Source organism: Odocoileus virginianus, chromosome 12 (assembly GCF_023699985.2).
Source record: "Odocoileus virginianus isolate 20LAN1187 ecotype Illinois chromosome 12, Ovbor_1.2, whole genome shotgun sequence".
Taxonomy (NCBI): Eukaryota; Metazoa; Chordata; class Mammalia; order Artiodactyla; family Cervidae; genus Odocoileus; species Odocoileus virginianus.
This window is the reverse complement of record NC_069685.1, coordinates 20,233,152-20,255,275: the sequence shown is the minus strand read 5'-3', so window position 1 is coordinate 20,255,275 and position 22,124 is coordinate 20,233,152. Positions and strand designations below refer to the sequence as shown.

Below are 22,124 nucleotides of genomic sequence, written 5' to 3'. Positions count from 1 at the left end.
GTTTAGTTGCTCATGTGTCCAACTCTTTGTGACCCCACAGACTGTAGCCCACCAGGCTCCTCTGTCCATGGGGATTCTCCAGACCAGAATACTGGAGTGGGTTGCCATGCTGGCCTTCAGGGGATGTTCCCAACCCAGGGATCAAATCCAGGTCTCCCACGTTGCAGGCAGATTCTTCACCGTCTGAGCCACCAGGGAAGTCCAAGAATATTGGAGTGGGCAGCTGAGCCCTCTCCAAGGAATCTTCCAGAACCAGAAACTGAACCAGGGGTCTCCTGCACTGCAGCAGATTCTTCACCAGTTGAGCTAATTACTGAGCTATAGAAAGGAACTAAATTAGGTCATTTGAAGAGAGACTATCATACACAGTGAAGTCAATCAGAAAAACAGATACTGTTCTACAGACTTACAAACACAGAGAAGGGATGTGTGGTCATGGAGAGGGGAGGTGCCGGGGTGAAGAGAGCATGATGACTAGAAGATTAGGTTTCACGTGAATACATTATCTTGAGTGAGACAGATAGCTAGTGGGAACCTGCTACATAGCACAGGGAGCTCAGCTTGGTGCTGTGATGACAGGATGGGAGTAGAGAGGCATTTTGAGAAAGGAATTTTGTATGGGGTCAAGATTTTCTAAGGTAGGATTAAATTTAATTAGGTAAATGGATTTTATTAACAATAGGCTGATGCAAAACTCTCAGAAGAGGACCAAGTTATCAAGTTATCCTGGAATGCTGCTTTTGATAACACATTGTTTACACTCCTGTGCCTTTAGTAAGTAACCTATATTTACTCTTGATTTTTTTTTCCACCTTAGCTCAAGGAATGGGGCTTCCCAGGTGGTAGAGTGGTAAAGAATCCACCTGCCAATACAGGGAATGAGAGTTTGATCCCTGGGTCAGGAAGATCCCCTGCAGAAGGAAATGGTAACCTACTCTAGTATCCAGACTTTCAATATCTTTTTAACTTTGAATGGAGGGGCCCTGATACCCTGGAGGCTACCCAATATACCTGGACAGTGCTTCCCCAGAGCTTTAGGGACAGCCCTTGTCTTTTTGGAAATGTGTTAGGTAAGCAAGGGGACTGAAGGGATTGTTCCTTGAGAAGGGAACTCTGCTATAATATGTTGATAATTTATTGATAAGTAGTAAGACCAATGCATGAGACCTGGGTTCGATTCCTGGGTTGGGAAGATCCCCTGGAGGAGGGAATGGCAACCTACTAAAGGATTCTTGCCTGGGAAATCCCATGGATAGAGGAGCCTGGTGAGCTATAGACCATGGAGTTGCAAAGAGTTGTGCCTGACTAACACACACTAGTAAGAGGGTAACAGGCAGGAAGGCCAGGGGTCTCCAAACGGAGGAAATAGGCTGCAAGTGCCAGACATTTTTATCTCTCTTAAGCGGCAGGAGGAAACAAACCAGCGATATTTTTTCTTCTCTATACAAATTTAAAAGGAGGTTTCTCTTAAAATGCTGTGTTGCCATGACACCTGGTTTTACCTGAAGTTAACTACTCTAAATGTATTGAGTTAACCAATACATTTCTTTTCCTTATGGAAATGTTATCTTAAGCTATGACTCTATCTTTGATCAAGTTGGTTCCGCCAAATGGCCCAACCTACTTACTCAGTATTGTTCCCCTAATCAATGTAAACGAAACTATTTGTTGGTAATTTGCCCTTCTACAAGATTCAAGTCAATCATTTCATGGCCAGTGATCAATTATCTGGTGTCATTCTAAGTTTTATGACATTCCTTTCTTTTCATTAACAGATTGTGAGTGACTATATAACAATAATGTATCCTGCCTGAGGACAGTCTTTGGATTAAACCCTCTGGCTAATTCTGTTATCTTAAAACAAATTATGGGAGTAGGTCTGGTCTTTACAAGGATGTATCCTTCCTGAGGACAGTCTTCGGATTAAACCTTCTGGCCAACTCTGTTATCTTAAAATGTAGATTATGGGAGTAGGTCTGGTGAGGTCTTTACAACCTCCAGACATCCTTTGGATTCATTGGAGATTATATAACTCCATTGCTAATACTAGCAAAGGGGGTAATCTTTTGCCCCCTTCTGATGCCTATGTCAGAAGCTTTCTCTATCTCCTTTATACTTTAATAAAACTTTATTATACAAAAGCTCTGAGCGATCCAGCCTGATCTCTGGCCCCGGATTGAATTCATCTCCTCCGGAGGCCAAGAATCCCGGTGTCTTACCGTTCAGCAGCAACCTTTCACTAGTGAGACCAAACAAGATTCAGATCAAAATACCGTTAGGGGTCCTACATTTTCTGGCAAAAAGGGGATATAAAGTCTTGCCCACCAAGGCCCAGATCTCACAGTGACAGGTTAAATATTTAGGATTTATTTTGACCCCAGAGGCACAAGCCCTGGCCTGACCGTAGATTAAAACCCAGCAATTAGCACATTACCATCTCAATCACAAAGAGGCAACCCCAAGATTTTCTCGGGATGGCTCGGTTCTTTTGTATCTGAATTCCAAATTATGGCCTTATGGATGAGGAGGAGACACGGAAGCCTTTCAATGGAAAAAGGACCACTAATGGGACCTTGAGACTTTAAAGACTGAGTTGAGTAGACCACCAGCACCAGGGCTTCCAAATTTGCACAAGTCCTTTACCCTATACGTTCACGAGAAGTCTGGGACAGCGCTAGGACTCCTGACCCAAATGTTGGGACCTACTCAGAGACCAGTGGCTTACTTTTCAAATCAGCTGGCCTCAGTGGCTCTAGGATGGCCAAGCTGCCCATGAGCAGCAACAGCCACAGTCCTGTGGGTTGGTGACGTTTCCAAGCTCACTCTGGGGAAACCTCTAGATGTATTAACTCTTCATCAGGTACAACCTGTGCTGGAAGTCAAAGGCTATAAACGGTTGACTGGAGAAAGGTTAATAAGATATCAGGCCCTATTAATGGACACCTTCTAAGTTACCTTAAAGGCACGCCAAGCCAGAAATTCTGCTGCCAGTGGTCAAGAGTAAATACTTACAGCATCGGTGTATTGAGACCCTGGAATAAACTTAGTCCAAACAATCTGATTCTCTAGATGAGCCCCTTGACAGCCCAAAGGTCAAATGGTTTACTTATGGAAGCAGTTATGCAGAATAGGAACCCAAAAGACAAGGGTATGCCACGGTCAGTCCAGATGAAGTCACAGAAGCAAAGGCCCTGCCACCCCAGACATCAGCCCAGAAGACTGAACTAACTGCATTAATGAGAGCTTTGCCATTAAGGAAGGATAAGAAATTAAGTATTTTTACTGACTCAAAATGGGGTTTCCATGTGCTACATGCTCATGCTGTCATTTGGAAAGAAGAATGTTAATTTCTAGAAATCCCCCCATAAAACATAAAGATTTGGCTCTGGCTCTTTTAGAAGCAGTGCAGCTTCCAACCCAGGAAGCAGTAATCCACTGTAGGGGCCATCAGAGGAATGGATATTTTTTGAGACAAGGGAACAGCAAAGCTGATCAAGCTGCAAAGCATGCATCTCAAATGCAGGAACCTAAACAATGCATCTTGAATCCAGGAACCTATGGCTCTAGTGATTGGCCTCCCTGAATTCCCTGGTCTTCTCCAGTATTCCCCATAGGAACAAGAAAATGCTGAAAATGAGGCTATGAGAAAGGAAGCACAGGCTGGTATAAAAAGGAGGGTAAGGTTTTAATCCTCAAGGCCCAAAAATGGAAACTAAGAGCTTATATGATGCCACTCACTAGAAAAGGGACACACTACAGAACTTGATGCTAAAGTCTTTTTCAGGAAAGGGCCTTAAAAAAAAAACAAAAAAAAAAAACAGTAAAACAAGTAATCCTTGCCTATGACTTATTAATATGCATCCATAGATCCATATAATCTCCCTCTTCATTAATCAGGTCAATTCAATGCCAAGGGACATATCCAGGGGAAGACTGGCAGATTTCACCCAAATTCCCCTACAAGCAGGATATAAGTATCTTTTGGTATGGTGATACTTTTACCAGATAAGTTGAAACCTACCCCATTAAATCTGAAAAGGCTATGGGTGTCTGTTGAGTCCTTTTAAAAGTAATAATTCCTTGGTTTGGACTTCCAAAGTCCCTCTAGAGTGACAATGGGGCCTTTTTTTTAAGGCCAACCCTCATACAGGGGCTCACAACAACCCGAGGGATAAACTACCAGCTGCACACCACTGGGCACCCCACACCTCTGCTATCCCTTCTGTGAAGGTGGAGAAAATAAACGATAATTTAAAGAAAACCTTAGTAAAGCTCTGCCAAGAAACATAACCCTGGACCAACTTGCTTTCCACTGCACCCCTCAGGGTCCAGTAGCCTCCAAATGAGTGCTCCAAGATTTATCCATTGAAATGAACTATGAGAGGCCTTTTCTCTCTATTGATGTTCTACTGGATGAATATATGGACAAGGGCCTGAGATCTACTATTAACCTAGAACAAGTTCAGAAGGCAATCCAGGACTATGCCCACAAGTACTGCCAGCTCCTACTAAAAATACAGAGGTAGTAGTTCCTTCATAAATAAATCCTGGGGACCAAATTCTTAAAAGGTAGAAAGAGGGATCCCACCCCCAAGACCAACTACTGCCAAAATGGAAGGACCTCAATAAAGTAATTTTAAAGAAAGCCATCCTCAGTGATCAATGCAAAGGAATAGAGGAAAAGAATAGAATGAGAAAGACTAGCAGACTCTTCAAGAAAATAAAAGATAACAAGGAAGCATTTCATGCAAAGATGGGCACAATAAAGGACAGAAATGGTATGGACCTAACAGAAGCAGAAGATATTAAGAAGAGGTGGCAAGAATACACAAACAAACTATATAAAAAAGATCTTCATGACCCAGATTACCATAGTGGTGTGGTCACTCACCTAGAGCCAGACATCCTGGAATGCAAAGTCAAGAGGGCCTTAGGAAGCACCACTATGCTTCCTAAATAGAGGTGCTGGAATTCCAGTAGAGCTACTTCAAATCCTAAAAGACGATGCTGTGAAAGTGTTGCACTCAACACGCCAGCAAATTTGGAAAACTCAGCAGTGGCCACAGGACTGAAAAAGGTTCAATCCCTAAGAAAGGCAATGTCAACAAATGCTCAAAATACCGCACAATTGCACTCACCTCACAAACTAGCAAAGAAATGCTCAAAATTCTCCAAGCAAGGCTTCAACAATATGTGAACTGTGAGCTTACAGATGTTCAAGCCGGACTTAGAAAAGGCAGAGGAACCAGAGATCAAATTGCCAACATCCACTGGATCATTGAAAAAGCAAGAGACTTGAGGAAAACATCTGCTTTTGCTTTACTGACTATGCCAAAGCCTTTGTGTGGATAACAACAAACTGAAAATTCTTCAAAAGATGGGAATACGAGAACGCCTGACCTGCAACCTGAGAAATCTGTATGCAGGTCAGGAAGCAACCGCCAGAACTGGACATGGAACAATAGACTAGTTCCAAATCAGGAAAGGAGTATGTCAAGGCTGTATATTGTCATCCTAATTATTTAACTTATATGCAGAGTACATCATGAGAAGTGCTGGACTGAATGAAACATAAGCTGGCATCAAAACTGTCAGGAGAAATATCAATAACCTCAGATACGCAGATAAGAGTACTGTTATGGCAGAAAGTGAAGAAGAACAAAAGAGCCTCTTGATGAAAGAGGAGAGTGAAAAAGTTGGCTTAAAACTCAACATTCAGAAAACTAAGATCATAGCATCTGGTCCCATCACTTCATGGCAAATAGATGGGGAGGCAATGGAAATAGTGACAGACTTTATTTTTTAGGGCTCCAAAATCATTGCAGATGGTAACTGCAGCCATGAAATTAAAAGAAGCTTGCTCCTTTGAAACAGTGGAAACAGTGGCAGACTTTAATTTTTTGGGCTCCAAAATCACTGCAGATGGTGAGTGCAGTCATGAAATTAAAAGATGCTTACTCCTTGGAAGGAAAGTTATGACCAAACTAGACAGCATATTAAAAAGCAGAGGCATTACTTTGCCAACAAAGGTCCATCTAGTCAAGGCTATGATTTTTCAAGTAGTCATGTATGGATGTGAAAGTTGGACAATAAAGAAAGCTGAATGCCAAAGAATTGATGCTTTTGAACTGTGGTGTTGGAGAAGACTCGTGAGAGTTCCTTGGACTGCAAGGAGATCCAACCAGTCCATCCTAAAGGAAATAAGTCCTGAATATTCATTGAAAGGACTGATGCTGAAGCTTAAACTCCAATACTTTGGCCACCTGATGCAAAGAACTAACTCATTGGAAAAGACCCTGATGCTGGGAAAGATTGGTGTCAGGAGGAGAAGGAGACGACAGAGGATGAGATGGTTGGATGGTATCACCAACTCAATGGACATAAGCTTGAGTAAACTCTGGGAGTTGGTGATGGACAGGTAAGGCCTGACCTGCTGCAGTCCATGGGGTTGCAAAGAGTCGGACATGACTGAGCAAATGAACTGTACTGAACCACATCTACTGTGGTCAAACTGCAAGACATATGTAATTGGGGACATTGGTCCAAACTAAAGCTTTTACCTCTAGATACCTCACAGGTCACAATAGAAGAACAACATACCTGTGATCCAGCAAAATATCTGAGATACCTATTCCAAAGACAGACACCATCAACAGATAAGTAAAATGTTGTAGTTTGTTGGCTCCTATTTGAAGAATTAATGGCACTTGGGACCTCTCTTGTTTCCTTGGCTGATACAGTTCTTGATAATTGTCTGGCTCCTGAGTACCTCTTGGCAGAACAATGTAGAGTTTGTGTGATAACTAATACTTCCTGCTGCAACTTGGATCAATGCAACAGGAAATGTAAAAGTTAATACTAATGAAATATATGCTCAGGCAGAATGGAGTCATAATTTTGGCAGGGGTGATGTCGCCTCCTTTGTCTGGTCAACAGCAAAGGAATCCCAGTTCCTTTCCTTTCTGAACCATTTAAAGGCTATTATTGCTTTTCTCCTTTTTGGCCCTTGTTTGTTTAACCTTTTGGTTAAGTTTGCATCTTTTCGACTCCAAGAGTTTGAAGTAAGACTCATGACAGCTCAAGGAAATCAGCCCATTCCAGAAGGTGGCCCAGGTCCCTACAGTTCCTTCGAACAGTTGGCAAGGGAATTCTACACCTTTAGGGTAGGCAAGGGTCTGCAGTCTGTTCATCAGGAAGAAGAGACCTTCGACTCCCTAATCCCTTAAAAACAAGGGTGATGAGTCTCCGGGGGGAATGAGACAGGCTTGGGACCTGGGACCCTTTGCTGCAGTGCTGCAATGTTTGCACCTGGACATGCCTCTTCTTGAGCAAAAGAATAGGAAAGAAACTATACAGGACCAAAAATAACTGCATGCATGCACAGTGAGGGTAAATTCTAGACAAAAGATACAAAAAGACCAGAAAGCCCAACTACCACTTCTTTAGAACCCAGAGCAAAGGCAGAGTGCTGCACATGCCCTCTGCACACACCACCACCTAGGAGGTGGGCAAACCACCTAAGCTACCCCTCCGGCCTGACACCTGGACCCATCCATCCCAACTTCACCCCATGTAAGGAACACGACTCCCTCCCTCCCTGACCCGGGGAGCAAGCAAACAAGGGAACCTGCTGTTTGTTCTTGCTCCCCACTCTGAAGCAGGGGCCCCAATAAAGCCTTGCCTGGAAAATATCTTTTTCAATTAAGAGAAGAAGTCTGAGGTTTTAAGTATGAGTCGCCCTATTCTCCCTGTATGTGCATGTGCACTCAGTTGCACCTTTGTGACCCCAAGGACGACAGTCTGTCAGGCTGCTCTCTCCTGCAATTTTTCAGGCAAGAATACTGGAGTGGGCTGCCATCTCCTTCTCCAGGGGATCTTTCCCACCCAGAGAACAAACCCACATCTCGAATGTTTCCTGCACTGACAGATGGGTTCTTTACCAGCTGAGCCACCAGGGAAGCTCCTTCTCCCTATGTAGCACCTTATGATAAACACTGCTGTTTCTTTCACCACATAAAAAACAAATAAAATTTTAAAATTAAGAGCATAAAATAGTAAAATAGGAAATTAGAGTACAATAGAGATCAACAGTCAGTCTATGTTAACTAATAACTATTATAACTAAATGCAAGTAAAATGTATTAGTTCATGGGAAGAGTCACACAGAAACATTTACAAATGTTACTACTGAAAGAGAGAATATTTTATGGACTGTATCAACTTTAAAAATTCATAATATGGTTAAAAACAAAACAAATTTTATGACAACAACAAAAAAAACCTAGATTAAATAAACAGAAAAATAAGAGAAAGTTTAACAAAGTAGACACAAGTATAGGCATAAAAACTGAAATGCCCTGTGTCAAGAAAAGTAGCCAGATCTGTAATTTAAAATTAATTCATTTCTCTACACTAACAACAGTTGAGTAGAACATACGTTAATTTAAAAAATACAAATATCCAGATTCAAAACATCTAGTAATAAATCAAACTCCTATGAGTAGATATACCAAAAACTGTATACATAGAAAACTATAAAATGATTGTGAAAGTCTACAAAGGGTCTAAATAAATGTAGGGATATTCATATACTTGCGTTTCTAGTTCTCATCAATGTATTTTATAGATTCAGAGCAATCCCAAATGCAAAATCTTTTTGTCTTTTGGTAAAAATATGTATGCAATGCAGATGATCAAGAAAAAAAAAAAAAGCAGCCCTGTAAGACAGAAGGACTTACATAGTAACATTATGAAGACCTTATAAAACTGTAATGATCAACATAGTATACCACTGATGCACAGTTAAAGACAGAAGCATCTGGTACTGAAAAGATGATCCAGTAATAAACCCATACTTATGGAACCATTGGATTTATCATAAAGGTGGTACCACAGAGCAATGTGGAAAGGAAGATCTTTCCCAAAATGTGATGAGTCAATTGAATGACTCAATCCATATAAGAACAAAATACATACTTTATGTCATACACAAACATTTTGATGATCTGTAAAGTGGTTAAGTAAATAATGCTTCTAAAATAATATGGAATGTTTTCATGATATGAAAAAAGAAAAAAGTTTCATCAGAACGAAAGAGGAAGGAAAGCCTTGATAAATTTGAATGTGTTATACATAATTCCTTTTCATCAAAATATAGCATTAAATGAGTATGAAAGGGGTAGCTGTAGATGGGAGATACTTATACAAGTGAAAAAGGGTCAACTCAATACACAGCAGTTGACTCTGAAAAAAAAAGCATTCAATGTTTTCTGAAATGCAAATGAGTTAGTCATCAAATGACCAATAAATGTATAGAAAACTGCTCAATTTTATTAGTAAACAGGGAAATGAAAATTAAAACTTAGATAGCATTACAAAGACCCCAATTTCAAGTGTTTAAACATACGGAAGAGCAGGTAATCCAATGCACTACTAGAGGGAATATATGGACAGTCTCTGATTTATGATGGCTTAATTAAGATTTTTTTACTTTACAAAAGCATCAAAGAGATGTGATTCAGTAGAAACCTTACACCAAATTTTAATTTTGATCTTTTTCTGGGCTAGTCATGTGCAGTACAATACCCACTCCTGATGCTGGGCAACAAAAACTCCCAGGTAGTCACACAATTATGAGGGCACACAACCAAAACACTCATAACCATTCAGTACCCATACAACCATTCCTTTTATAACTTTCAGTACAGTATTCAATAAATCACATGGTATATTTGACATTCTGTTACAAAACGGGCCTTGCGTTAGATGATTCTGCCCAACTGTAGGCTAATATAAGTGTTCTAAGAACATTTATGATACGTGAGGCTAAGGTCAGGGTATTAAATGTATTTTTGACTTACAGTTTCAGTTTATGATGGGTATATCAGAATATAACCCTATCACAGGTCAAGAGGATCTGGATATCTGTACAAACACTCTGGAATTAATGTGTGGCATTATATACTGTTTGGCATATATGTTTGAATATATACATAACCTATCAGACAGAAATTCAACTCCTTGATATATATCCAAATAAAATGTATGTGCTTTGGCACCAGGAAAAATGTAGCATCATCATTCCTAGCACTTACACACAGACACAAAATTTTGACGACAGAATGGATAAACTGTGGTATATCTATTTAACTGACATAATACTGAAAAAACCTTAAAACTACATCTACACTTAATCTGTAACAATGTCACAAGTATGTTTAGGAAAAGAGGTCAGATGCAAAGAACACACACTGCTTGATTTTAACTTACATATCTATTTCAAACACAGGTAGAGATAAATTACATTATTCGATATAATATAAAGTTATAACAATAGTCACCAATGGGGAGTAGGGATCATAATTTTGGGGAAGAAATGTGATGGGAGTTTGTGCTATTTATTTCCCTGTGTGTTCACTTTGTAATAATTACTGTGCTTTACACTTATGTCTGTACCTTTTGTGGGTATGTGTTATATTTCAATTTCTTTAAAATTATAATAAAAATAAAAGGAGAAAATACATGACAAAAAGGTTAGCTGTGCCGGTTCAATATATCACGAGTAGTATTAAGGGAAAGAGAGAACAAAAAGATGAGAATTAGCTCAGGAGTAGAAGATCATAAGCAAATCAGAGAGCTACGCAGCTATCACACAGAAAATGTTCATGCAGCATCAAGCAGGACTCATTTTTTAAAAAGGTAGGGGGACCTAGTAACATTCTTTGGAAATTTCTGAAAACAGGCCTCCTACAAAGCAAAGAATTAGACCTCCCCAAGACTTCCCACTGATGACTCCCAATGTTATAAAACAAGAAGTGATGATATTAAAGTTTTCAGAAAAAAATGATATTCAATCTAATTCAGATCAGCATCCAGCTAGTTTGCAAATGAAATCATTATGTATCATACAGACATGATGTAATCAAATTCTATCACTAAGCTCAATCTTGAAAAGACATACTTCAGAAAAATGATGATGAAAAATAGGGAGATGAATGAAATTTGAGAACTTTTCTCAAGATGAAAAGATGAAAGGAAGAGAAAGGAGAAAAGAAAACAGAGAGGTAGAGGAAGGAAGGCGAGAGGGAGGGAAAGGAGGAAGGAAAGAGGGAAGAATCCTGCAGGTATGAGAGATATTCTGCAGTCCTTGTAATAAAAGACTCCAGATGAGAATTCTCTGTTAGTGGAATTTGAGAATGTGCTCAAAATCTTCATCCCATGTATAAACCAAATAAGGAAGCTAGCATTTGTTGTGACACTGAAAGAAAGCATTTTCTTGCTTTTCCAAACACATAAAAGGAAATTATAAGCTCTAAAACAAAACTTACACACTGTGTAACAAAGCCAAGCAACTATTTTGAAGCACATTGAAACAGAGCAAAACAAAAACACTGCCATATTATGAACAGTCTGTTTTCAGTGGCACAACAGTTCTGACATTGGATATGTAAAAACAACTGCAATAATAATAGCAACTCTCATTTATGGAAAACTACTAACCAGGCACTACTATTCTATGATCTTTTCATGTTGTGAATCACTTGATTCTCAATATAGTCCTAGGAAGCAGGTCCTATTTCATATTTTACAGGTAAAGAAACTAAAGAACAGAGTATATGTACTTTTTTCAAAGTTATACTCCTTAGTAAGTGCTGGATCAAGATTTTAATGTAGTGAGGTTGGCTCTAAAAGTTGAGCTTATAATGACTGTTTTTATGTCTTTGGAAAAAGTATTATTCCACAGGCATTTTTTAAAATTAACCAACTTAAGTGAAAACAACTGAGATAAATGATGAAGATTAATGCTAATTTTAATAGGCAAAGCATGTTAATGGTGATTATTTAGAGGCAGCCCCATTCTTTTTCTCTTATTAGGCTGGCTCTCTTTTGCCTCTCCCCCTCATCCTCACCATATAATCCACCCCCGCCTCTGCTACATTATTAACTTAACCTGTTCATAACCTGGTGTATTCATATATATTCCCCCATGCTTTCATGCCAGTGCATTAGGACATATATTGTAATACACAAATACAAATAAATGCCTAGAACCAGCTGTGTTTCGAGTCTCTCATTACTCCCTTGGTTTTGATAAGCTCTTTTTGTCTGAACACACAGGTATATTTTATTTATTCATTGCTTGTATTCTATGCTCATTTTCTTCCTTAAAATATAAATGTATCACACATGAGCTTCTCCTTTTATACTGTTAACATACACTTAAAAAAATTTCTTCCAATTTGTTTGCCAGGTCACTAATTTAGGCCTCAAAAGACAATCCTACCATCTAACTACTGATATATAAGGGGAATATTTCACTGTTATTCAGAATTCAGATTTGTTTTCCTTGCTCAACTATATGCGTGTGTGAGTGTATTGATGTGTGGTGAAGTATCAGAATTTTCTTAACTGTTTTAATTCATTTTTTTCTGTTCAAATTATCAGTCTCTTCCAGCATCTTTACTGTGACTGTCACGTGTTCTATAAGTGCTGAATCTTACAGTCTCCAGAATACTACACACAGTCCCCCAAGTGAAAAGGAATAGCCATCTATCCATCAGTGGACCAGTGATAAGGCTGCAGTGGCAGCCCCTAGCTAAAATATTTAGAACATCAAAGACATCCATGGGGCTGACTTTAAACCTTCCCATGCCAGTCCCCAGAGTTCTGAGAGTCACATTTTTCTCAAGAGCTGCACCCTTTGTGATCTTCAAAAGATTCCCTGACAATGGACTCCAAACATCTTGCTTCACCCACAGCTGAGAAACACATCAATTTTCTTGGGCCAGCCTCCATAGAGGCCAAAGGATTAATTCAGACCCAGTCACCTGAGTCTTCCAATAGATTTCAAATCTAGAGAGGCAGAGGTTTAGTGAGAATGAGCTATAGTGTGAGGAGTCTGGGTGTTGCACAAAAGCTCATGTCAGTGTGTGTGGGGCGAGGGGGAGCGGGGGAGCCACACTCCCCACACCTGACTTAAGACACTGGGCAAGGAATCGAAGGCTCTAAAGGGAGTAACAATCAAGGCCCAGTCACCCTGGCCACCCATGTCTTTTTCTTCCCTGCATTCAGTTCCTCCATGTGAAGGCCGCCCTGGCGGAGATGAGCTCAGCTGAGGCCTCACGGGGGCAGGGGCCCTGAAGACACTTTTCTCCACGTAGACTCCGCAAGCGATCCTCTCCCCTGCTCCAGGGGCTTTGTTTGAGCTTCCCTCAGCAGTGAGACAATCCCCGCGTCTTCTCAGATGCTGACTCCACCCGCTCCTTGTCCCATGCGGGAAAATGGAAGATTTGGAGAAGGGACATTTTCCCATTAGCCTCATATTTGTGTTTACTGAATTAAGGGCTCCACCGTTACTTTCCTTTTGGCTTCACCATTTCACAGCTCTCTCCAATTCAGCTCAGCTTGTGACATGGCAGTTGCTGCGATCTACGGCGCAGACCACCCCCAGGACCCCAGGCATTTGCCCTGGCCTTGGCCTTGACTGAGTTTTCAGTTGAGTGGCTTCCAGAAATTTCTCACAGCCTCAGGAAGCTGCCACGGCCTGCGTGTACAGCCGCGAACACACCCGGCGAGCCTGAGGTAACAGAACAAGCTGGGCGGCAAGTCCCGCCTTTTCCCGCAGCCCCTCACCACCAGGATGAACAGCACCTGGGGGCGCCCGGCCGGCTCGTGGTCCTCGAAGGCCAGGCTGAGGCCTGTGATTTCGCTGGAAGTGCCTGGCTCTTCAACCACCCATTCTGCCCAACCCTACGACCTTCCTCCTCCATGTGTGACCCCCAGCCACTTCTCCCAAAACAACAGACTCTTAAAACGAACCTCAGCCCGTTTCCAAATTGGACCTGGGACAAGAGTTGGCTACAGACCTTCATTTGCCCCATGCCGCTGTTTCTTTACCATAATTTCTCTTTAACTTGCACTCTAAAAGAGTAAATGGCAGGAGAGAAAAAGTTAGTAAAAGAGGGGGAAGGAAAAAGGTGTGTTAATATTCATACCTTATGTAACGGGCATAAAGAGATACCGAAGGAGGCATTTAGGCCGGGGAAGAGCGGCCCGGCAGGCGAACCGCTGGACCGCCTCGGGCTGGAAGCAAGTGAGCGCAGGTGCTGGGCATGCGCAGTCGGGCTGCTGACGAAGCTACAGAAGCACCGCCTTCCACAGCTTCCTGGCCAACCGGGTGCTGCTCCTAAATGCCACGCCTTTGAGCTGGGAGGGCCTGCAGGCTGGCCATATTTTAAAAAAGAAGAAAGAAAAAAGAAATCTAAAGTTGATGGCAATTGAACACATTTAAATATGAAACTAGGAATTTATAAAAAATCATTTTCTCAAATATAAAAATACTATTCTGGTTATGTAAGAAAATATGGCAATTTTAAGAAAAATGTGTATGTGTATGTGTGTGTGTGAGTGGGCGTGCATCCATGCTTGCTCATTCATGTCACTGTAGCCCACCAGACTTCAGTGTGTATAGAATTTTCCAGGCAAGCATACTGATGTGGGTTGCCATTTCCTTCTCCAGGGGACTTAAAGACCCAGGGAATGAACCTGTGAATCTTGCCTCTTATGCATTGGCAGGTGCATTCTTTACCACCTGCCAATACTTTACACATATCCTTATATCCAGAAATATGATGCTGGCAATTAAGATAATTCAAACTCAAGTACATAAACAGAAATAGAATGTATATAATATATTAGCTAAGCCTTTATCACCATGGATCGTGACTGCAGCCATGAAATTCTTGCTCCTTGGAAGGAAAGCTATGACAAACCTGAGTAAGTGAAAGTCACTCATTCCGACTCTTTGCGACCCCATGAACTGTATAGTCCATGGAATTCTCCAGGCCAGAATACTGGAGTGGGTACACCTTCCCTTCTCCAGGAGATCTTCCCAAGCTGGAGATCTCCCCAGGTCTCCTGCATTGCAAGCAAATTCTTTACCAGCTGAGCCACAAAGGAAGCCCAAAAATACTGGAGTGGGTAGCCTATCCCTTCTCCAGCCTTCCTGGAAAGCCTATTAAAAAGAAGAGACATTACTTTGCCAACAAAGGTCCATATAGTCAAAGCGATGGTTTTTCCAGGAGTCATGTATGTATGTGAGAGTTGGACCATAAAGTAAGCTGAGCACCAAAGAATTGATGCTTTTGAACTATGGTGCTGGAGAAGACTCTTGAGAGTCCCTTGGACTGCAAGGAGATCCAACCAGTCAATCCTAAAGGAAATATGGAATATTCAACCCTGAATATTCATTGGAACGACTGATGCTGGAGCTGAAGCTCCAATTGTTTGACCACCTGATGCAAAGACCTGACTCATTGCAAAAGACCCTACTCTTTGGAAAAGACCCTGAAGCTGGGAAAGATTGAGAACAGGAAGAGAAGGAGGTGACAGAGAATGAGATGGTTGGATGACATCACTGACTCAACAGACATTAGTTTGGGCAAATTCCGAGGGACAGTGAAGGACAGGAAAGCCTGGCATGCTGCAGTGGGGTCAGCCTGGCGTGGGGTCACAAAGAGTTGGATACAACTTAGCGACTGAACAGCAATATGATGTTTATGAATATATATCATTTTGCTCTGATTTTTTATATATGAATGTTTACATGCTGAGTAAACAAAAGCATGATTTCATGAGATAAAGTTTCTAGCCCTGGAATGGTGGGAAGCATGTAAAAAAAAAAGTTTCCAGAATATTATTTGATTATAAAAGTGACTAAAGTCAGCTTATATAACCTGACATTAAAGTGAAAGAGATGACTTGAACTATATGTGTTCTATTTTAGTTTTACCTATTATAAAAGAGTTTTATCTATTTTTTCTTAAAAAATAGTTTTATCTATTATAGAAAGTAGTAACAAAAATGTTACCTAGCACTCATATTTCCAGAAATGCTAGTATTAAAAATGACTTAGTATTATGGAGATAAACAGAGAACCAGAAATTCACACATTGAGAAAATCATTGTCTACAGAGGGGTAGAAAACGAACTGTGACTCAGAAAGGATATGTGATGCTGCTTCTTTATGCATGTATTCTGTATCATTTGACTGTCACTATCTGTAAGTTTTACATCAATAACAGAAATAATAAAATTGAATTTAATAAATAAAAATAACCCCTGTTGACTATCATGAATTACTCTGCCTTTCTTTTTATCCTAGTAATTTTCACGAAATACATAAAGCAACTCTTTTGCTATGACTTGTTTTGAATTTTATTAGTAGGTGACAATATATACTTCAAAGATATCTATTCTCCAAAACTCATATGAAGAGAAATAATTCACAATTTAGGTGCAGCCTTCCACAGTGTATGGCTCATCATTACTGCTTGGATTGGCTCATCCATTGCCACTTGGATCAAGAATGTTCCTTATGACTCTATAAAGCAAATAATATATTATCAGGAAATCATTCCAAATAACAAATCCCTGTTTTGATGACATTTTTTTTTCCACATCAGACTTCAAATTTACCCAGGGATTTAAAGCACTCTGATTTATTTTATATTTGATTTTCTGTATAAAACACAACTTCTTTATATCACCTTTGCTATTCCAGATGATGTTACATGTATAAATGACAGAATGAGGATGCTTGCATGTGGTTATTATAGTTCCCAGTCATTTTAATCTGCATTGAGCTTCTCTTGGACATCGGGCATTGGCTGTTGTGTACTGTTTCTCCAGCAGTGTATTTTTCCTGTTGCTTATATGGGATTTAAAGGAAGGTGAGATAGAATTAGTTAAAATATCTGCCAATGCTTACATATCAGTTGTTCTCCAGTTTAGCTGCATTAGTTTATTACTAGCTCTAGGAAGTTCTTTTGCTTTATTCACTTGAAGGAATGACAAAGTCTTCTGTTAAAGTGTTAGAACTGATAAAAAGAAATGTGGCAAGTGCTGAATCTGAAATCTCACTTGCCCTCTACAGCATCTCATTTCTATAAAGTAAATCCTAACTTAAAGGGCTCATAAATAAATGTATATAACAAATCTATATATGTAAATCATGTATAATAGATATGTCATTTATATATAATTTATATGTTCACTAATTTACTTGTATATAAATACTTTCTATCTACCTAAATGTAAAATACATACCAGCAGTTACAAAGATTTGGAATGACACTGGAGGAACAGTCTAAATAATGTACTTGGTACAAGAAAACTGATTGGTTATTCTGCTTAAAAATTCAATAACACACTTAAATAGTGCCATTTTTTATCAACAAACATCATATCTATCCTTGAAGGCACAGTGTTAAACTGAGAGTGCTATCTAAATAGGATCAAACGTATATTTTTCCAAAAATAAAACATTTACTTATAGTGAGGAGTTTCAGTAGAACAACAGGAAATAACTAGATATGGAAACTTAGTCTGAATCCAAGTTATTATTACATGACCTTGGACAGTTCCTGTACTCTCAGAAATTAACTTTTCCCATCTGTAAAATGGAGGTGAGATTTTCACAGGGTTTCTGCAGCTATCATAGGAGATAAAGTATATGAAAGTTCTTTGTAAATTTGCTCAAAAGTGTTAGCTAATTTAATTTAATTAGCTAGAGGTCATATTCCAATGTATTTGACATCTACATTCTTTTTCATTCTCATTTAGAGTTAGGAAAAGACATTCACTAATCATAAGGCTATTATTAAAATTTGTTTATAATTCACAGGAAGCAAATGTTAATCAGACAAATTAAAAACGCTAAAAATTAGAAGTAGGAACACTTTCCTTCGGGATAAGTAGGCATGGCATATGGGAATTTTGCGTTAGGTGATTGTAGTAATAATGATAGATAATTAAATTCATGTGTTCAAGTGGCCTCATTTCTATCCGATTCTATGTGTTTGCATGAATACAGAAAAATAAGCATTTTAAGATAATATTATTTTCCTGGTTATGTTATAATTTATTATCATAAATTATGTTTGTCAAAGTCTGATAAGAATACAATATAAACCCAAGTTGTATTTCATTATTATTACATAAATTCAGAAAAGTAAAAAAAAAATAATATATCATCACCTTCCTACAAAAAAACCCAAGTATATACATAAAGTCTCTTGTGAAATATCTTTGTAAGGAAATATGTTGCTCAAAAACACATTCCTAAATTGATTATTCCATATATTTTTATATAAATAAAATTGTCACAAATAGGCCAGTTTAAGAAATTACTTAAAAGTATATTCACCCACTGGAACTAAAAAAATAAAAGCCATTTTTCCAAAAGCTTTTTTTTTTTTTTGCCACTGAGTTTATTCAAAATAACAAATCAGACAACAATGAAATAAATTTATTCAACATTGTTTACAGTACTCTTTAACTTTACATAATTATTAAGATTGTAGCTAAAAAAAGTGCTAACCATCATCTGAGCCTTCAGTGAGTTGTAGTAGGAACACCAGAGGTCCCTGAATACAAATCACCTTTACAAATATAATAATAATGAAAAAGTTTGAAATATGGCAAGAATTACCAAAATGTGACACAAAGACTCAAAGTGAGCAAGGACTTTTGGAAAAAACTGGCATCAATTTATTTGCTTGATGCAAGGTTGCCACAAACCTTCAATTTAGAGAATAATGCAGTATTTCTAAAGTGCAGTAAAATGAGGTATGCCTATACATAATAGAAACCACATTTTATCACTCTCTAAAGGTAATATTCATTCTTTCTTACGGCTACAGTGTATCCTTCTGCATTATATACAGGATTTAATCACTGGGTTCCTTGTTGAAAGATCCTCAGTTTTTTTCAGTCATTTGTTTTTAAGAAGAGTATCAAAATGATTACAAGTCATTTTATATTTTTGCCAATGTATCTTGGTAGTGGATTCCTAGAAGTGGAATCAAGGGGGATTTGCACTGTGTAAAGTTTACTAATGTTGCCAACTATTCCTCCATTTATGTAATGCCTTTTTTCCTCCAATCTCATCAGCAGTGTATGAAACTATAAATTTCTTCACAGCTTTATTAACAAAATATTTTGTCATGCTTTTGGAATTTTACCAAAATGATGAAATAAAACATTTATTCATCTGTCTCTTACTATAAGTGAGAAAGTAATTTTTCTTATGTTTAAGGAGGCATTTTTTTTTTCAGTGAATGTGTGGTTTATATCATTTATTCATTATGCTACAGGTTGTTTTTATTCCTTGATATTTAAGAACTCCTGGTGAATAAGGATATAAACTTAGTTTCTTATAAATTGGAATATTATTTTTCAGTTTGCTGTTTGGTTTTGACTTAGCTTATTGTGTTTTTTTTCTACAATATTCTTCCATTCACACCAATTTTCTTCTGGTTCATATATAGTTTCATTTTTTACGTTTTATTCTCTAATCAATTTGGAATTCATCCCGGAGTGGGAAGAAAAAATCTAATTTATCTTTTATTAAATAGCTCTCCAGTTGTCATGAGATTTAAGATCTTTTCTTTAAATTAATACCTAAAATACAGAGTTATTTTATTTCTGGCATTTATATCACAGAAATATGTTTTCCAATTAGGGCTACGTTAAAGCAAAGTGAGAGAACTTTAATATAGACAGTAGAGAAACAATCTTTTTGCAGAATTTTTTGGATATTAGCATTTTTTAAATTTTAAAGTGTTCCAAAAGCCAGAGAACAAGATTTTAGTAACATTTTATTTTTCTTTTTTGCCACGTAGCAGGTATGTAGCATGGGGATCTTAATTCCTGGATTAGGGATTGAACCCATGTACCCTGAACAGTAGACGTGTGGAATGTTAACCATTGTACAGCCAGACAAGTCCTTTAGGGATCTACTTCTATCAAATGAAATTTTACTCATGTAAAAACCTTTCTTAATGCTTATAACTTTTAATTTTTTTACCGTTTTTTTATTGCAAGTCTTATTTTATAGCTGTTCTAAAACTGTTTGTAAAATGCAACTCTGGAAAAACATTAGTAAAAATCTATAGAAAAGTTTTCTAAATGCTTATAGCTTAGGCTTTTAAGTATTTTTAGGCATTGGAAATCATTTACACTACATTTCTAAAATAAATTTAACTTCTTGGAAAAGTCAGATCTAAGTTGGTTTTTCATATCTAAGTAGGCTTTAGTCTTTTTGCTCACATTGGTAAATATTCAAGTGTATCACTGTTCCAATATACTACTTCAGGTCAAATGTAATGTGGCTACGTCATTTCAGTTTACTGACCAGCAGTGATCCTTTTTTACCGTAGATGGTCTTACTTTTCTGCCCCTAGTACAAGACTACATCTATCACTTTCTGTCTGACCTTCTTAGATTATCTGCTGATGGATGATACACATCTTTACCATAACTATAGGTCATGTTATGAATTTGTCTTCATTTTGCTGAGAAATGATCAAGTCTTTTAGAGGAAGACTGTAACAAAACTTTCTATTATAATCACATGCTAGTATAAATTTAAAGTGATATTGGAGAGGGTAGCTGTGAATCTCTTTGCTTATTTCTTTTGTTTTGTTTTTATGATAACAAGTTTTCAAAACTAAACAAAAAATCTATGGATTTATAACAAGTATTAGCTTTCCTATTCATACACGGAGGAAAATAACTAAAGATCAAATGAAGATCAATATTAATCTTATACTTAGACGTATAGTCAGTATAACAATTCTCTTTTTTAAAAAGGTGTATAATTTGTGCTTTACACACAATTTGAATAGAGTGGGTAGTATATACTTTGGCTTACTTATTTTATTATAACAATCTAGTTTGAACTGTATTCTAATATACTGAGTATAGAAGTGGGTTCTGTTTTCTTTACTACTTTCTGATGTGTTTAATAATATATAAGGTTTTATAAAATATGTGAACTATCATGAGATTACATTTATTGTTATATAGTTTATAAGCAGAGAAATGGAAATGAGATTTTGTGTATTGATATTTATAAACTGTTTGTAATAATTTCAATATTATTGAAAGAATCTTCTCTCGCCACACAAAATTGTGAATAAAGCCAAAGAAGCTAACAAGCTTATATGCAGAGTATGATCTCGGTAGTACCAAGTATACTTAACTAAATTATCAGAACATGTGATGATTAGCTGTGATGTCTGCTTTTCTTTTTCACATTGTCTCAGTTCAGTTCAGTCGCTCAGTCGTGTCTGACTTTTTGCGACCCCATGAACTGCAGCACACCAGGCCTCCCTGTCCATCACCAACTCCCGGAGTTTACTCACACTCATGCCCATCGAGTCAGTGATGCCATCCAGCCATCTCATCCTCTGTCGTCCCCTTCTCCTCCTGCCTGCAATACCTCCCAGCATCAGGGTCTTTTCCAGTGAGTGAACTCTTCGCATGAGGTGGCCAAAGTTTTGGAGTTTCAGCTTCAGCATCAGTCCTTCCAATGAACACCCAGGACTGATCTCCTCTAGGATGGACTGGCTGGATCTCCTTGCAGTCACATTGTCTACACATACACAAAAAATCTGGGGAAAGATGGGCTTCCCTTGTGGCTCAGAAGAATCTACCCACCAATGCAGGAGACATTGTTTGATCGTTGGGCTTGGAAGATCCCACATGCCAGGAAGTAAAGTCCGTGTGCCACAACTACCGAGCCTATGCTAGAGCCCAGGAGCTGCACCTCTTGAAGCCCGTGTACCTTAGAGCCCATGTTCCACAATAATAGAAGCCTCTGCATTGGGCCTGCTGGCTCAATCGGTAAAGAATCCACCAGCAATGCAGGAGACCTGGGTTTGTTCCCTGAGTCAGGAAGATCCCCTGGAGAGGGAAATGGTAACCCACTCCAGTATTCTTGGCTGGAAAATCCCATGTACAGAGAAGCCTGGTGGGCTACAGTCGATGGGATTGCAAGAGTTGGATATGAATTAGCAGCTAAACAACCTCCACCACCATGCCTCAACTAGAGAATAGCCCACATAGCAATAAAGACCAAGCACAGGCACAAGTAAATAAATACAATTAAAAAAAGTTGGGGAACAGACTCTTAGAATATTTAATATTCAAAACAAAATATGCCATATATCATAAAGCAAAGGGAAATGTGTTGGTATTCTATAATTTAGCTCATGCATATTATCTTTCTTATACTCAGGATTCATTTTTAAGTATAACTATATAGTTCTTACCAGCCTAAT

General features: G+C 38.5%; 1 long non-coding RNA gene across 1 annotated transcript in view; it reads right to left on the bottom strand.

Moving 5' to 3' along the window:
- Positions 1 to 14,087, bottom strand: part of LOC110144189 (uncharacterized) — a 92,340-nt gene extending 78,253 nt beyond the window's left edge. The window contains exon 1 of the long non-coding RNA XR_002315826.2: positions 13,995 to 14,087. This is a non-coding gene — a long non-coding RNA (uncharacterized lncRNA). The remainder of the gene's footprint in view (positions 1 to 13,994) is intronic.
- Between the last annotated feature and the right edge of the window lie 8,037 nt (positions 14,088 to 22,124).